Source organism: Neofelis nebulosa, chromosome 1 (assembly GCF_028018385.1).
Source record: "Neofelis nebulosa isolate mNeoNeb1 chromosome 1, mNeoNeb1.pri, whole genome shotgun sequence".
In the NCBI taxonomy this organism is placed as follows: domain Eukaryota; kingdom Metazoa; phylum Chordata; class Mammalia; order Carnivora; family Felidae; genus Neofelis; species Neofelis nebulosa.
This window is the reverse complement of record NC_080782.1, coordinates 146,112,910-146,129,680: the sequence shown is the minus strand read 5'-3', so window position 1 is coordinate 146,129,680 and position 16,771 is coordinate 146,112,910.

The following is a 16,771-nucleotide window of genomic DNA, read 5'->3' as shown; positions in this document are numbered from 1 at the left end:
TCCAGGACACTACATACATTTTTCCACAAGCTTCCCCAGTGGATTCTTACACTTGACTACTGCATAATCCATCCCTTCAAGAGCCACCTTCATACCAATGGGGGCAGAGTGCAGCACATAGTGGGATGTGTCACCTGCACGCCACTTCTTGTAGCTGCTGCTACTTGGTTTCTGACTTTTTTCAGAGGCATAAAGAGAGAGATCATGTAAGCAGGGGGAGGGGGAGAGGGAGAGAGAGAGAATCCCAGTCAGACTCTGTGCTCCTCACAGAGCTCAACACAGGGCTTGATCCCATGACCCTGGGATCATGAGCTGAGCTGAAATCAAGAGTCAGATGCTCAACCAACTGAGCCTCCCAGGCACCTCTCCTGTTTCTGACTTTTAAAGGACCTTTGGGGGCACCTGGGTGGCTCAGTTGGTGTGTCTGACTTCCGCTCAGGTCATGATCTCACGTTTGTGAGCTTGAGCCCCACATCAGGCTCTGTGCTGACAGCTCAGAGCCTGGAGCCTGCTTTGGATTCTGTGTCTCTCCCTGTCTCTCCCTGTCTCCCCTCCCATGCTCATGCTCTGTCTGTCTCTGTCTCTCAATAATAAATAAATGTTAAAAAAAAATAAAAACAAATAAAAGTACCTTTGGTAATCCGGGAGGGAGGCAGAGTGGTCCCAAATTTCCTGTTCTCACAGTTCTCACAGTTGCTTTAGCTGGACGAGCTTCATAACTGTTTCCACACTTCCTCCGATAGTGTCCTTGAAGAAACAGGGATCTGACCTTCAGCTGAGGAGGTCCTTTTTGGTGAAGTAAGGTTGTTGGTACAAGAAGGCATTTTCCAGCTCTTGCCACCACTGTTTTCTGCTGCTGTGGCCTGGCTGGCTTCCAGCACTCCCCCTCTTTGTGCAGTGAATCAGGAAACCAAGTGAGAAGGACATTCCCATATGGGTGCTCAGGATGACAGGAAATGATTGGCTCTTTCAAATTGATATTTAAATCACAGATGGTGGTTCCTGGCTGGCTCAGTTGGTTAAGCATCTGACTCTTGATCTCGGTTCAGGTCCTGATCTCATGGTCCAAGGGTTCAGGCCCTGCATTGGGCTCAGGGTTGACAGCACAGAGCATGCTTGGGATCCTCTCTCTCTGCCACTCCCCAGCTCGCTTGCTTTCTCTCTCTCAAAATAAAAAATAAACATTAAAAATCAATCAATTAGTCACATATGGAAACAGCACTAACAGACCACCCACTATTAGCAACCAAGAACATGCTAACTACCATCCTGCTGTGGTTTTGTGACTACACTCTAGGCTGGCATCCCCCACCCTGGCTTCTCTCCAGTGGGCTCTAGGAATGAGAAAAGGAGGAAAGGGAGTGAAAAAATGGGACAGCAGCTGTTGTCACCAAGCGTGAGGAGAACACATGTAAGGCAACAAACTTTTGCCTCAAAGGCTTATAGCATGGCACTTGGCATGTGAACGCGCCAAGGTTCAGAATCCAGAATCATACAGAATCATTCTGAATCATCCCACAATGCTGGAATTATAGGAAGAATCAGGAGACCCCATTGTAACGTAATATGATTTCCGGTTTCATGAAGCTTCAGCTACCATCCTCCCTATGGATTGCACTGTTGCAAAAAAAATGGGAACATGCAGTCTTCTCTAATTTTTTTCATTTAACATCACTTTTCATGTTGTCTTTGAGCAGACAGTGAATTAATTATATACCTGCCTGAGTTGGAGCTTACTTTTTCTGTGGAGTGATATGTACTTGTTTCTTTTTATATGTATATAATTTTATGTATGTATGTATGTATGTATGTATGTATGTATGTATTTTTGAGAGAGAACACAGACGGCAGAGGAGCAGAGGGAGAAGGAGAGACAAAATCTTAAGCAGACTCCATGCTCAGCAGAATCCATCATGGGGCTTGATCTCAGAATCATGAGAACATGAACTGAGCCAAAATCGAGTCAGATGCTTAACTGCCTGAGCTATACAAGAGCCTATGTCAGTTTCTTATAGTATGATTTCCCCAAGTGTGATATACACCCATTGATATATGTGAAATTATTTTTTTATTTAAAAAAATGTTTGTTTATTTATTTATTTTGAGAGAGAGAGAGAACAAGCAGAGGAGGGGCAAAGAGAGGGAGAGACAGAATCCCAAGCAGGCTCTGAACTGTGAGCGCATAGCTAAACGTGGGGCTCAATCTCACCAACTGGGAGATCATGACCTGTGCCGAAATCAAGAGTCAAGTGCTTAAATGACTGAGCCACCCAGGCGCCCCATGTGTAATTATTTTAAGTGGTACATGGACAATTTTTAATAGTTGAGTGCTTATTTTAATGCATGTTGGAAAAATACATAATTAGAAATCAAACCCATGATTTAATGGAGTGTTTGCTTAGGACAAGGCTAAAGTAGCAAAAAATCAAAGAAACATAAATATTTAATAATAACGTGGTGAGAGGTAGGACACTCACATTTCCGCATGGAAGTGTTTTTCCCCACCCCTCATTCTGCCAGCAGGAGGCGGGGAGTGGTCTGATTGGTCAGTTTGGGAAAAGGAACTGGCATGCTCACTTAGCCACTTTCTCAGTGTTAGAGACTTCCCTGCCTTGCAACAAGGGATTTATGATGAGGTGGGGGAGTGGTCTGCAGTTATTACTGCTGGGCCAGTGCCTAGGGGTGATTTACCATGTCAAACTGAGGAGTAAGATACTAGCAAACCCACCTGGCCATAGTTTTGAAGCCGTGTTTACCAATCAACATGCCAGTAACAAAATTGATATTTTCCAACTCTATGTGTCTGACTCCTAAGAATATCTCTGGACTTGTTTGTTCCAAACTCAGGGCCCCTGAAACTCCCACAATGTGTGCAGCTCTAAAAGGAATCTCAGAAATAGTGGAGTGTAAATGCTATGAGGGAAATAAATATGGAAGTCAGTCACTATCAGTATCTGGAATCCACTGACATGTTCTAGTTATTATGGCTGGGTAACAAATTACCCCAAAGTGTAATGGTATAAAGCCACTGTTTGCTATGCAAATGATTATGATGGTCATGAATTCCAACAGGGCACAGAGAGGGTGTTTTTTCTTTGCTCTATGATACCTGGAATCATCTGAGAGCTTAGTCTATGATATATACAGCTGCTTGGCCAGGTGGCCTGCCTCCTTGGGGACACTGCTCGGGTAATAAGCCCACAGAAGCTCTTGCCAGCCTGCAACTGTAACCTTCGATCATCATGTTTCTATTAATATTCTTATGAAGAAGAGTCCAGACCCCACTTGGGCCCTAGTCCTTGCAAAGCAACCCCAAGGCATGTTTGAGACTGTGCAGGATGCCGTCTCTTGTGTGTGCAACAAGCCCCCTATTGCTTTCCTTGCTGCCTTGCCTAATGCTGTTGCCAACGATTTCTGGGGGTGACTGGTCCCCCCTCATCACTGTGTCCCCAACTCTGGCCTCAAGGAGGAGACATCATGGCCCCTTTGTGGATCCAACTCAAACCTTCCCTTGATCCCTCACAATCCCACAAAGACTAAACTGAAATGAAAACAGCATCTCTCAGGGGTTGGGCACAGTCTATACAACACACAGCCTCATAGTCCTGCTGGACGTGGCTTCTCTGAGGCCTCAGATCTGCTCTGGGATTTCTCAAAGTGCTGCCTCCTGCCTCCACCTGGAGGGGATAGCCCTGCCCCTGCTACAAAACCCCAGATTTACACCACATTTTGCAACCATCTGCTGGGGAAAAGGAGAGACTTTTTCACCCCCTTCCAGTCTGTAGCCCACCTCCTCTTTCCTTCAACCAGAATCTGCCTCTTCCCAGAATGACACCCCCCTTCGGGGAAAGCCTGCCCCAACCTATCCTCCACCCCCTACATCTGGGTATGACTGGCCCTCTGGCTGCAGCAGGACACTCACAACAGAAAACGATCCAACAGCAATGCTTACTGAAGTTGGACTCATTGGTTTTGAACAACACGGAGAGAGGATCACATGCAGGATTATTCCAAGCCAGTCCAGGGCCTTCCCAAGTCTCTTCTGCAGAGTGAGGGGACCCTGAAGCTATCTTGTGTCCTCCTACAAATCTCTGCAACTAGTCTTCTGTGGGCCAAAGCGTGACTACACACACGACCCATCCAGAGAGAAGATCCCTTTGTTCCAAAGTAACAACAAAGTCTGTGAAGAGACATACATCCAATTCATATGATCACCCAGAGCATTTGGCTTATTTATCTCAACACTGGTGTGGAGATAAACAATGACATCGCAGTTTTCCCAAAAGGAAGGGGTGGGGGCTCCTTGGTTCCCTGATTTATATTTATGTTACTCCAAGATAGAAAATATTTTCCAAGAACAAAGCATTAGTGTTTCCTAAAAGTAATTCAGAAGGTGCTTGCCAGCACTGTTGACAACAGCCAAAGTATGGAAAGAGCCCAAATGTCCATCAACAGATGAATGGATAAAGAAGATGTGGTATATATATACAATGGAGTATTACTCAGCAATCAAAAAGAATGAAATCTTGCCATTTGCAACTACGTGGATGGAACTAGAGGGTATTATGCTAAGCAAAATTAGTCAGAGAAAGACAAAAATCATATGACTTCACCCATATGAGGACTTTAAGAGACAAACCAGATGAACATAAGGGAAGGGAAGCAAAAATAATATAAAAACAAGGAGGAGGACGAAACATAAGAGACTCTTAATACAGAGAACATGGGGCGCCTGGATGGCTCAGTCAGATTAGGCATCCAACTTCAGCTCAGGTCACAATCTCGCAGTCCATGAGTTCGAGCCCCGTGTCGGGCTCTGGGCTGATGGCTCAGAGCCTGGAGCCTGCTTAGGATTCTGTGTCTCCCTCTCTCTCCGCCCCTCCCCCGTTCATGCTCTGTCTCTCTCTGTCTCAAAAATAAATAAACGTTAAAAAAAAATATGGAGAACAAATTAAGGGTTGCTGGAGGGGTTGTGGGGGGGGGATTGACTAAATGGGCAAGGGGCATTAAGGAGGACACTTGTTGGGATGAGCACTGAGTGTTATACGCAGGGGATGAATCACTGGCATCTATTCCTGAAGTCACTATTGCACTATATGCTAACTAACTTGGATGTAAATGAAAAAAATTTAAAAAAGGTGCTTGCAACTCTCAATCATACTCCCCCCCCCCCTTTTTTTTTTGTCATCCACGTTTCTAAAAATACTAGGGCATCCCATAACACTTATCTCCTACCTGAGAAAAATGTGGAGGCTTCCCTGTGTCATGTATGTTTAAAGGAAGTACTTCACTTTTGTGTGTGTTGATGACAATGATGCACATTTGGAACCTTTGGTAAGTGCCTGTTGCCTGCCAAAGACCAAGAATGACTAATTTCTTTATTTTATTTTCTTTATTTATTTTTAAATTTACATCCAAGTTAGCATATAGTGCAACAATGATTTCAGGAGTAGATTCCTTCGTGCCCCTTACCCATTTGGCCCATCCCCCCTCCCACCACCCCTCCCGTAACCCTCTGTTTGTTCTCCATATTTAAGAGTCTCTTCTGTTTTGTCCCACTCCCTGTTTTTATTTTATTGTTGTTTCCCTTCCCTTATGTTCATCTGTTTTGTCTCTTAATGTCCTCATATGAGTGAAGTCCTATGATATTTGTCTTTCTCTGACTAATTTCGCTTAGCATAATACCCTCTAGTTCCATTCACTTGGTTGCAAATGGCAAGATTTCATTCTTTTTGATTGCCGAGTAATATTCCATTATATATACATGTTCTTTATTGTTCATCCATCGACGGACATTTGAGCTCTTTCCATACTTTGGATATTGTAGATAGTGCTGCTATAAACATTGGGGTGCACGTGTCCCTTCGAAACAGCACACCTGTATTCCTTGGATAAATACCTAGTAGTGCAATTGCTGGGTCGTAGGGTAGTTCTGTTTTTAGTTTTTTGAGGAACCTCCATACTGTTTTCCAGAATGGCTGCACCAGCTTGCATTCCCAAGAATGACTAATTTCTAAGCTGCTGTAATGTAAGACGCATATTTGCAGAAGGAGGCCAAACAAAGTGCATCTCTCAGCTAGCTCCACAAGCTTGCAATGGGCTCACCACATCCCTGAATGACACTGACCTCTGTATTCTTACACCACCTGTCTGTGCCCTTTTGCTCCAGACTTGAACTTATTTTGAATTAGAAAGCAAAGTGTTTTTAGCAGATTCTTGCCCTGGGGTCCAGTGGAGGGCAAGTCAATGAATCTGATCCCAGCTTACAGAAAATCCCTTTTCGAACTCAGCGTTGGCTTCAGCAGCCAGGATCTTATCCAACGTTGAAAGCGTTTTATTTTTCTGTAAGTCAAATTTAATTCCACCTCTTGGCCAATATCCTGCCAGGCTTTTTGTTTTTATTGGAGGGAGTGCCTTCCCCTTCTCACGATTATACTGGAATGCAAGTAGGTGCAGGCTGAGAAAATAAGTGTCTCTGGGATCCAGTTCATCTTTGTTGTGACTGGTAGGCTTAGTGCTTAAATCTGTATGGTCCCTGGAAAGACCTGCTTTGTGCCACGGCTGGGGGCACTAGTCCCTAGAGTCTGACCTGCTTTTATTTAAAAAAAATTTTTTTTAACGTTTATTATTTTTGAGAGAGAGGGAGAAACACCATGGGAGCAGGGGAGGGGAAGAAAGAGAGGGAGATACAGAATCCAAAGCAGGCTCCAGGCTCTGAGCTGTCAGCATAGAGCCAGACACGGGGCTTGAACCCATGAACCACGAGATCATGACCTGAGCGAAGTCAGACACTCAACCGACTGAGCCACCCAAGCGCCCCTAAGAGCCTGACCTTCTTAGGTGCACCAGAAATCTGCTCTTTTTGGAAATACTTCTTCTTCTTCTTTTTTTTTTTTATGATATTTATTGTCAAACTGGTTTCCACACAATACCCAGTGCTCATCCCAGCAGGTGCCCTCCTCAATGCCCATCACCCACTTTCCTCTCCCTCCCACCAACCCTCAGTTTATTCTCAGTTTTTAAGAGTCTCTTATGGTTTGGCTCCCTCCCTCTCTAACTTTATGGAAATACTTCTAAGAAAGGAGTCACAGGTCCTACTAAAAGAAACCATGTCCTTTTCTATTCAGCTAGTATCCGCAAAGACTTCTAAGAGCCTGCCTACCCACCCCCCTGGAACATCCACCATAATCTCCTCGATCAGTTTAGGCTTTAGGGGGAGAAAAAGACCAGGAGGAAAGGTTGTTCAGAAGCCACGTGCTGGGGCACCTGGGTGGCTCAGCTGGTTGAGCATCAGACTTCAGCTCAGGTCATGATCTCACGGTTCATGAGTTCGAGCTCTACGTCAGGCTTGCTGCTGTCAGTGTGGAGCCTGCTTAGGGTTCTCTCTCTCTCTCTCTCTCTCTCTCTCTCTCTGCACCTCCCCCACTCGCATGCTCTCTCTAAAAAATGATCATTTAAAAAAAAAAAAAAAAAAAAAGAAGCCACTTCTTTACATCCCGAGGCAAGAGTTTTCAAAGGCCACTACTCTCTTGGAATGAGGGAAGGAAAATACAAGCAGAAAAAAAGCCAGTGCCTGATATTCTTTCTGATTTCTGTAAAGAAGCCTAAGCAAGATACAAACAAATAGTCTTTAAAAAAAATTGTCTTGCTCAGTACAAGGAGAATAAGCTGGGGCCCACAGAATCAGGTTCTGTCCAGCCCTCGGGAGTCTATTATCTGGTAGTAGATCAAACACAAATTCCTTCGGCAGAACAGAACGTGCAAACAGCTGCAAGAAAGTGAAAATGAAATTCTATGGAATCCTAGAGATGGAGAGATTCCCTCCCATGGGGGTAGCTTATGACAGACATGGTACTTGAGCTGGGGAAGTATCACCTTGAGAGGAGTTGCTATTTCTACCAGAAGGCAGGGTACTGGGGCAAGGTGCGTTTCAGGAAGGAGATGGGAGAACAGAGCCAGCGAGGTAGGAAAGTGTGATTTGGCCAAAGCTCAGGAATGCCTAACATCTGAATGGAAAACCTGGCTCTGTTGTGAGCTGGGGGGCAGGGGAGTGAAGTGTGGTCACAACAGGAGCTGGGATGTGGTTCTAACAGACTTTACTGCGGTTCCAGTCTGGGAATGAATGTTACAAGAGTGATCTGGTCAATTCACAATGGTGGCAAAAAGACTCCCAACTCCCTAGCCTTATTTTATGTAGACTGGGGAGTAGATGGAATGGGGTTGCTGCTAGGACAGGAGGATCTGCCAACTCTTGATAAGTCCTGAACAGAAATGCCTGTCGCCAACCTCTGAGTGACTTTTGGCAGCCCTTTTTAACGTAGGAGGTATTTGATACCTTGTTTTCAGCCTTAAGACTTCACTAGATTCTGGGACGATGGAATATTACAAAATGTGGTAATTCTAGTGGAAAAATTTTGATATGGGCTTGATGGAGGATATTTAGATATTGGAGTTTTCTTAAAAAGAAAATAAGTTTACTTACTTATTTTTGAGAGGGGGGAAGGGCAGAGAGAGAAGGATAGAGAGGATCCCAAGAAGGAAGCACAGAACCTGAGGTGGGGCTCAAACCCATGAACGGTGAGATCATGACCTGAGCCAAAACCAGGAGTTGGACACTTAACCAACTGAGCCACCCAGGCGCCCCTGGATATTGGAGCTTTCTTTGGAAAATACCCGTGAGTCCATCTGTAAAGTCCTCTGTCTTTGGAGCGATGGAGTGTTTTATAAGTTTCACCAGTAAAAGAAGAGAAAGAAAAACAATTAGTCTTGCATTGTTTAAAATGGTGTTATCAGGGGTAAAAAAGGTGATGATTTAGTTGCTGTGATCTTTCATTCTGCACCCTTGGTTCCTTGATTTATATTTATGTTACTCCATATTCATTTATTCATTAATTCAACACATACCTATCGGGCTCCTATGTAATGGACATCTGTTGATTTTCTGCATACCTACCGTATATAGTCTCCTCTTTCTTCTTTCTTCTCATAGCGGAATAATAATTTTCCTCGGTGACCCCAACCCCCACACCAAGCTGTTTGATTTGGTGGACCTTGTTCCAGCCTTGACTCCAGAGGCAAACACATGACTCAGGCCAGGGCAGAGATCACACCCTTCTGGCCGCAGCAAATGTGTCAGGGATGGGCGTGTGATGTAATCAGAGTCCATATACCTACATTCCTTAACTTCTATTGAGAGATTGTGAAGAAATAACCCCTAATCCTACCAAAATTGAAATGGAAGTTGTGAATCTGGAGATATTAATGCCACAAGGGTAGACTTTAGAGTCAAAAAATATGGAGAGCAAGATAGAGTCCTAAAAATCAGTTTGGATCCCTTGATACAGCCTTGCCTGAATTACATGAGCTTGTTTTGTTCAAGTCAGTTTGAGTTACATTTTGTCAGTTGCATTTGAGCGAGTCTTTATCAAAATAATGTGGAATCCTGGTCTGGTGCCATGTGGTAGAACTAACATAAAAGTGACATAACCCTAAGAATTATAACCTGTACCCTGTCACATAAGTAAGAATAAAGCACAACCCAGTCCCAACCTTTGCTACGACATGAGAACTAATTGGATCCACTTGAGGAAAAAAAGACTCTTAACTGACCCATCCAGACTGAGTACCTCATGAGTGTTTTTTTTTTAAACTACAACGTCTCAACCAGTTGACGGATTTCGGACAGAAGAGCCATAGAAACACCATTGCATGGGGCACCTTGTTGATTTTCTGTCCTTGCTCAATAGCTTTTCTCTTTTGCCAAAGTTCCAACGTGTCCTGAGCAGAACCAATGTCTGTTTTGGTTTTTCCATTACCTAGCTGTGTGTCCTTAGGTAAACTATTTCATCTGCATTGTGCCTAAATGTCCTTACCTCTGAAGTGGGGTGGGGAGAAATAACATTGCTCTCTAACCTTAAAGGATTTCTCTGAAGTGACAACAACATATATCTATATATACAAAAAGCGATTTAAATTTTTTTTTCAACGTTTTTTATTTATTTTTGGGACAGAGAGAGACAGAGCATGAACGGGGGAAGGTCAGAGAGAGAGGGAGACACAGAATCGGAAACAGGCTCCAGGCTCCGAGCCATCAGCCCAGAGCCTGACGCGGGGCTCGAACTCACGGACCGCGAGATCGCGACCTGGCCGAAGTCGGAAGCTCAACCGACTGCGCCACCCAGGCGCCCCCATATATACAAAAAGCGATTTAAATTTTTTAAGGTGCAGGGGCGCCTGGGTGGCTCAGTTAGTTAAGCGACCAACTTTGGCTCAGGTCATAGTCTCTGGGTTTGTGGGTTCGACTCCCGTGTGGGGAGGTGTGCTGACAGTTAACAGCCTGCTTTGGATTCTGTGTCTCCCTCTCTCTATGCCCCTCCCCGCTCATTCTCTCTCTCTCTCTCTCTCTCTCTCAAATAAACATTAGAAAACATTAAAAAAATAAATAAATAAAAGTGAAATAAAAATGAAAGGGTAAGAATGTATACTTAAATAGTCCAGGCAAACATTGTCTTTGTTTTGAAATGACTGAATGGCCTTAGACCCAGTGGAATGTCGGCAAATGTCTAACAGGCTCTTTGAGGGAAGAAAACTACCCTGATTTATAGCATTGACAGATTCCCACAGTGTAAATACTCCTGCTGTGATCAATTTTCATCTACCAATCAGCTTGCAGAATTCCTGGATATCAGCTCTCATGTGTGAACCTGCACTGGTATAGCATTGCTTGGGCATTGCTTGGTTAACTTTCACCTCACTTGCCTCAGTTTCTCTATTTATAATACGACTTGTTTGGATCAGTGGTCACTCAAGTACATTTCATCTTCATGACTGCATAAGATCATAATTTTATATTTATCAGTTAGATGAACCACAGATGCATAAATTTACAATCATACAGCTTTTGCCAGAAGCTACATTGCAGTGATCTGTAGTGTAACGACACTTTTTCTCTTTGCTATGGCATGCCGAGGACGACTCTTGGCATTGAAGGCTAATCCACCATCCTCAATTGCATTTGATTAATTTCTAGTTCTATAATATTTCGACCCCTGCTGTGCAAGGAGTTTTTCTGGTCGCACTTTTAGGTAAACATTATACATATCACTATAGTGTATGGATATATAAATATAAATATATTAAACAGACCACTGCTTTTCGAGCTTGTATAAGGAAGGATGTCCCTCAGACCACTGCTTTTGGTTTAACTCAGTGTTTGGAACCATGTTTCAGTAGCTCTGAGTCTCTCACAGCTTCTTCTTGTGAATTACTTGTCTTTTTGTGAATTACTTGAAAAAGAAACAAAATGCCCCCGCATTAAACAACTGGAGATGCGTTTTTTCAAAGCTATCACCTGTTCTCACATCTTCATGACCCAAAAAGCTCAGTGATAAAAAAACAAAACAAAACAAAACAAAACTCAATGACCACATCAGGAAAGCATTGGCTCCCCCGTTGAGCGCAGGAGGAATTCTAAACTGACCATGACCGGATCATTAATTTTCTCACGAACACGTGGACTTTCTTGCCTGTGGTAAGTAATCCCTGTGAGTCTCAAGCTTCCGAGAGCATTGGAGGCTTCACATGAATGCATGTGACCACTTCACAGGGTGGAAGCCCTAAAATGGAAAGCAGTGACATTGGGGGACAGCTCCTGCACGGTGGGGGTACTCTTCAGCCAGGGCAATTTGCCACAACCTTGTGCTGTCACCTCATTTCCTGGGGCTGAGTTATCTAGTTTGCTTTGTAATAAAGGAGTGTGTCAACTGATGCTTGTGAAATGACATTATGCACACGGTTGTCATTGTGGAGCGGTTTGTAATTGTAGAAGGCTGGAAATCATGTCAAAGTCCAGTAACAGGGGATTGGTGAACTAAACCAGGGTACGTTTGTGTGATGGAAATACCATGACCCGTGGCTACAAAAGAACGAAGGACATGTTTGTATTCCAGTGTGGAAAGCTCTCCTTGTAAGTGTACAACGTGGACTTCAGAATGTTACCCTACGTATAAATGATAAAAAATAAACAAGCAAACACAGAAAGTGGTAATATAGGTTACCTCTAAAGAGGGAAACTCCATATAATTTTTTTTAAGTTTATTTTTTTTTGAGAGAGAGAAAGAGCGCATGTGCAGATGTGCAAGTGGGAGAGGGGCAAGAGAGACAGAGAGAGAGAGAATCCCAAGCAGGTCCCACACTGTCAGCACAGAGCCCGACATAGGGCTTGAACCCATGAACCAGGAGATCATAACCTGAGTGGAAATCAAGAGTTAGATGCTTTACCAACTGAGCCAGCCAGCTGCCCACACCAAATTCTTTTCATGTCTTTATGTTTTCCATGACAATATGTCTCACCTATTTCAACATACACACGTATCTGTATGCATTTTTTCCTCACATTTGCTCTTTTTTTTAAAAGATATTAGAGCTTTCTGGAAAAAAAAAAAAAGAAAGATATTAGAGCTTTCTTTGGGGAATACCCATGAGTCTATCTGTCAACTCCTCTGCCTTTGAAGTGATGTTTTTTAAAAATTCAAGTATAAGGGCACCTTATACTCAGTTGGTAGATCATGTGACTCTTGGTCTCAGGGTTGTGAGTTTGAGCCCCACATTGTGTCTAGAGATTCCTTAAAAGTAAAAACTTAAAAAAAAATTCAAGTATAATTAACATACAGTGTTATATTAGTTTCAGGTGTATAATACAATGATTCAACAATTCTATACATTACTCAGTGCCCATCACAATAAATGTACCTTTTTTTAAAACTCATTCCTTCATTGTCCTCTCCTCAGCAGCAACCTCCCCACTGTGTGCCACAATGAGTGTACTCTTAATCCCCTTAACCTATTCCATGATGGGGCATTTTGTAAGTTTCACCAGTAAAAATATTCATAATTATGGAAAAATATACATAATATTTATTATATTAACCAGCCACAAAAGTACAATTCAGTGGCATCAGATATATTCACAATGGTGTGTACCTATCACCAGTATCTACAAGCAAATCATTTTCTAAATATATAATTTTATTTTAATATAAATATATATTTATATAATATAAATGAATATATTAATGTTTAATTATATTACAATTACATTGTGTTAGAATATATGAATGTTATATGAATATTTATGTAATATACATCAATATCTATTAATATAAATATTTTATTTTATTATTATTATTATTTTTATTTTATTTTATTACTTTTTTAATGTTTATTTATTTTTGAGAGAGAGAGAGAGAGCATGAGCAGACAGGGGCAAAGAGAGAGAGGGAGACACAGAATGTGAAGCAGGCTCCAGGCTCTGAGCTGTCAACACAGAGCCTGATGTGGGGTTTGAACTCACAGGCCACAAGATCATGACCTGAGCTGAAGTCAGCTGCTTAACCGATGGAGCCACCCAGGCACCCAAATATATATTTTATACAAATACTTAAATATATATATACGTATATTACTTTAGAGAGAGAGAAAGAGCACAAACAGTAGAGGGGCAAAGGGAGAGACAGAGAGAGGGAGAAAGAGAGAGAATCTTAAGCAGGCTCCACATTTAGCACAGACTCTGACACGAAGCTCCATCCCACGACCCTGGGATCATGACCTGAGCCGAAATCAAGAGTTGGTCCCTCAACTGACTGGGCTACTAAGGCGGCCCAAGCACATCACTTTCATGACTCCCAACTCTGTACCCATGAAACACTCCCTCTCCCCCCAGCCCCTTCCCTCCAGGAAACTCCAGTCTATTTTTTGTCTCTATGGATTGGCTAAGTCCTTATCTAAGAGTGGAATCATACGATACTTGTTTTTTTCTGTGTCTGGCTTATTTCACTATTTTATACACTTTTTCTTTTCTTTTTTTTTTTTCCATATATACTTTTTAAAAAAAACATCTACCAACTGGATACACAAAGTTGTGAAAGTCTAAAATGTCCTTCATGTTTTTAGAAACAAAGAGAACAGAACTTGTGAAATATGTGGACCTGCCTGGGACAAGGTAGCACCAGTTTCTGGTGTTTCCTGGAAACTTCCCCCCCTCCTCCCTGCCCCCCCCCCCCCGGCCCCGTCCCCCCACCTTGTAACTTTTAAAATGTTAACTAGTAGCCTAGCTTGCCAATGCCCTCCTATCTCAGAAAATGAACTCAAATAGCCATCACTTCCCACAAGCTTTGGCTCAGTAAGACAGGGTTCCTGGGGCGCCTGCGTGGCTCAGTTAAGCGTCTGACTCTTGATTTAGGCTCAGGTCATGATTTCACGATTCTGAGATCAAATCCCACATCAGGCTCAGAGTGTAGAGCCTGCTTAAGATTCTCTCTCTCTCTCTCTCTCTCTCTCTCTCTCTCTGCCCCTCCCTGGCTCATGTGCTCTCTCGCTCTCAAAATAAATAAAATAATCTTAAAAAAAAAAAAAAAAGACAAGCTTCTTTAATGGGGATCCAGGGACCTAGGAATCTAGGAATCTAGACCCTAGGAGGGTCCAGGAATCTTTTCTGAAATTGTATGCAAATTTATGGTGTGCTGGGCTTTCTAGAGAGAATTTTCTCATTCAGAGGTTTTCAAAGTGGTCTGTGAATCAGTAAAAAAGAAAGAAAGAAAGAAAGAAAGGCTGGGCACCATTGCTAAGTGGGATAATTAATGCTGTCCCCACCCATGAAATGTATCTAAAAGCCTTTTCTTCATCAACTGGTTTGTCTAAGTACATAGTCAATGAACTCACACCAAAAGATAAGCCACTGACATGGGCCTAATGAAAGAAGTCTCTGGCTTCAAAATATGATTCTCAGAATTTCCATACTTAACAGAAAATAATATAACACGTGTTTTGGTAACACAAGGAAACGACCGCAGCATCGGGGTACATTAATGCAAAATTGTTATATGAGGAGATTGAGAGTTTTTTAATTAAGTCTGTTTATTTTGAGAGAGAGAGTGGGAAAGGGGGCGGAGACGAAGGAAGAGAGAATCCCAGGCAGGATCTGTACCGATGCAGGGCTCGAACTCACAAGCCATGAGATCAAGACCTGAGCCAAGCCAGATGCTTAACCCAATGAGCCACCCAGTCACCCCAAGCCTTTTTTCATTCACTTCATACGTATTTATTGAGTACCTGCTCTGTGTCAGGTCTGACCTAAGGTCTGATAAGGCAGTAAATGAAATCCACCATTGGGGCTTCCATCTTATTGGTAGGGAGGAAAAAAAGGAAGAACACTTTTCAGATAATCCTAAGTGGTTCAGTGAAATCATATGGAGAGTGGCTGGGTTTTGCTTTTTTCTTTTAAAGTTCATTTATTTTGAGAGAGAGAGAGAGAAGTACGAGCAAATGCACGAGTAGGGGAGGGGCAGAGAGAGAATCCCAGGCAAGCTGCGCACTTTCAGCACAGAGCCTGATGGGGAGCTCAATTTCACGATCAAGAAGAGACCATGACCTGGGCTGAAATCAAGAGTTGGTTGCTTAACCAACTGAGCCACCCAGAGGCCCTGAGAAGGAGTTTTAAAGGAAGTGGCTTGGGGTCAAATCCTAGCTCTGTAACATCTTGGCTGGATGAATTTGGCACATGTCTAAACCATGCTGAACAATTCAAAATGTGGGGAACAACGGAGTCCCAGGGATTATGATAGAGCCTTACCCATTCCTGATTTAAATGATGAGATTTGGTCAAAATTTTGGACTTTCAGTTGACACTGTGATGGGGACCCTGGGATGGGGTGAATCTAGTTTGCATGTGGGATGGACATAGCTGTCTGGGAAGACGGGGGGTAGACTGTGGTAGGGTGACCCCCCCCAAACATCCACATCCTGACCCCCAGCACCTATAAATACATTATCTCACATGCCAAGAGACTTTACAGATGGAAGGGTACAATCTAGAGATACAGATACTTTCTGGTTATTTGAGTGAGGAAAGAGTAGCAAAGAATGGGTCAGAGTGCCTAGATACAGGACTCAGTCTGCCATTGCTGGCTTAAAGATGGACAAGGGGATCCTGAGCCGGGCATTCCGGCTAGTCTCTAGAAGCTGGGGGAAAACACTCAATAAAACAGACCCCACACAAAACTCACACAAAGGAAATGCAAGCCTGCCGTTATTATGGATTTTAAGGCCGTGAAAGTCAGACTTCTGACCCATGGAGCTGTAGGATAATAAATTGGTGTTGCTTTAAGCCACTAAGTCTGTAGTGAAATACATTCAAGCAGCAGAAAGCCAATATAGGACCTAATTCATGAAGAAACATTCCAGGAGTTTGTTAGTACGTCTGGACAACTGGTTAACAATGCCTACTACATAGTAAGCACTCATTAAATGAGAGGAAGCAAGATGTAAATAATTCTATAGATGGTGGTGTGGTGTAAACAACACAGTGACCAATACAGAACCATCTTCAAAGGACTTTTTTTTTTTTTAAGAGAGAATGAGTGTGCATGCACACATGAGAGTGAGTGGAGGAGAGGGACAGAGAGGGAGACAGAATCTTAAGCAGGCTTCAGGCTCAGTGTGGAGCCCAGCACGGGTCTTGATCTCACCATCCTGGGATCATGACCTGAGCCAAAATCCAGAGTCAGACACTCAAACGACTGAGCCACCCAGGCAACCCAAAGGACTTTACTTTCTAATTAAGCTTCTGGAGATAATGAATTCCAAGATTATGACAGATATTCCTAATATGACTGCCTGAAGCAGGGCAGAAAGCCGAAACGCATATGTGGTCTCTGCAAGTAACATCAACAGAGAGACAGGTAAGCCGGACACAGACTGGAGAGGTGGTCCCATC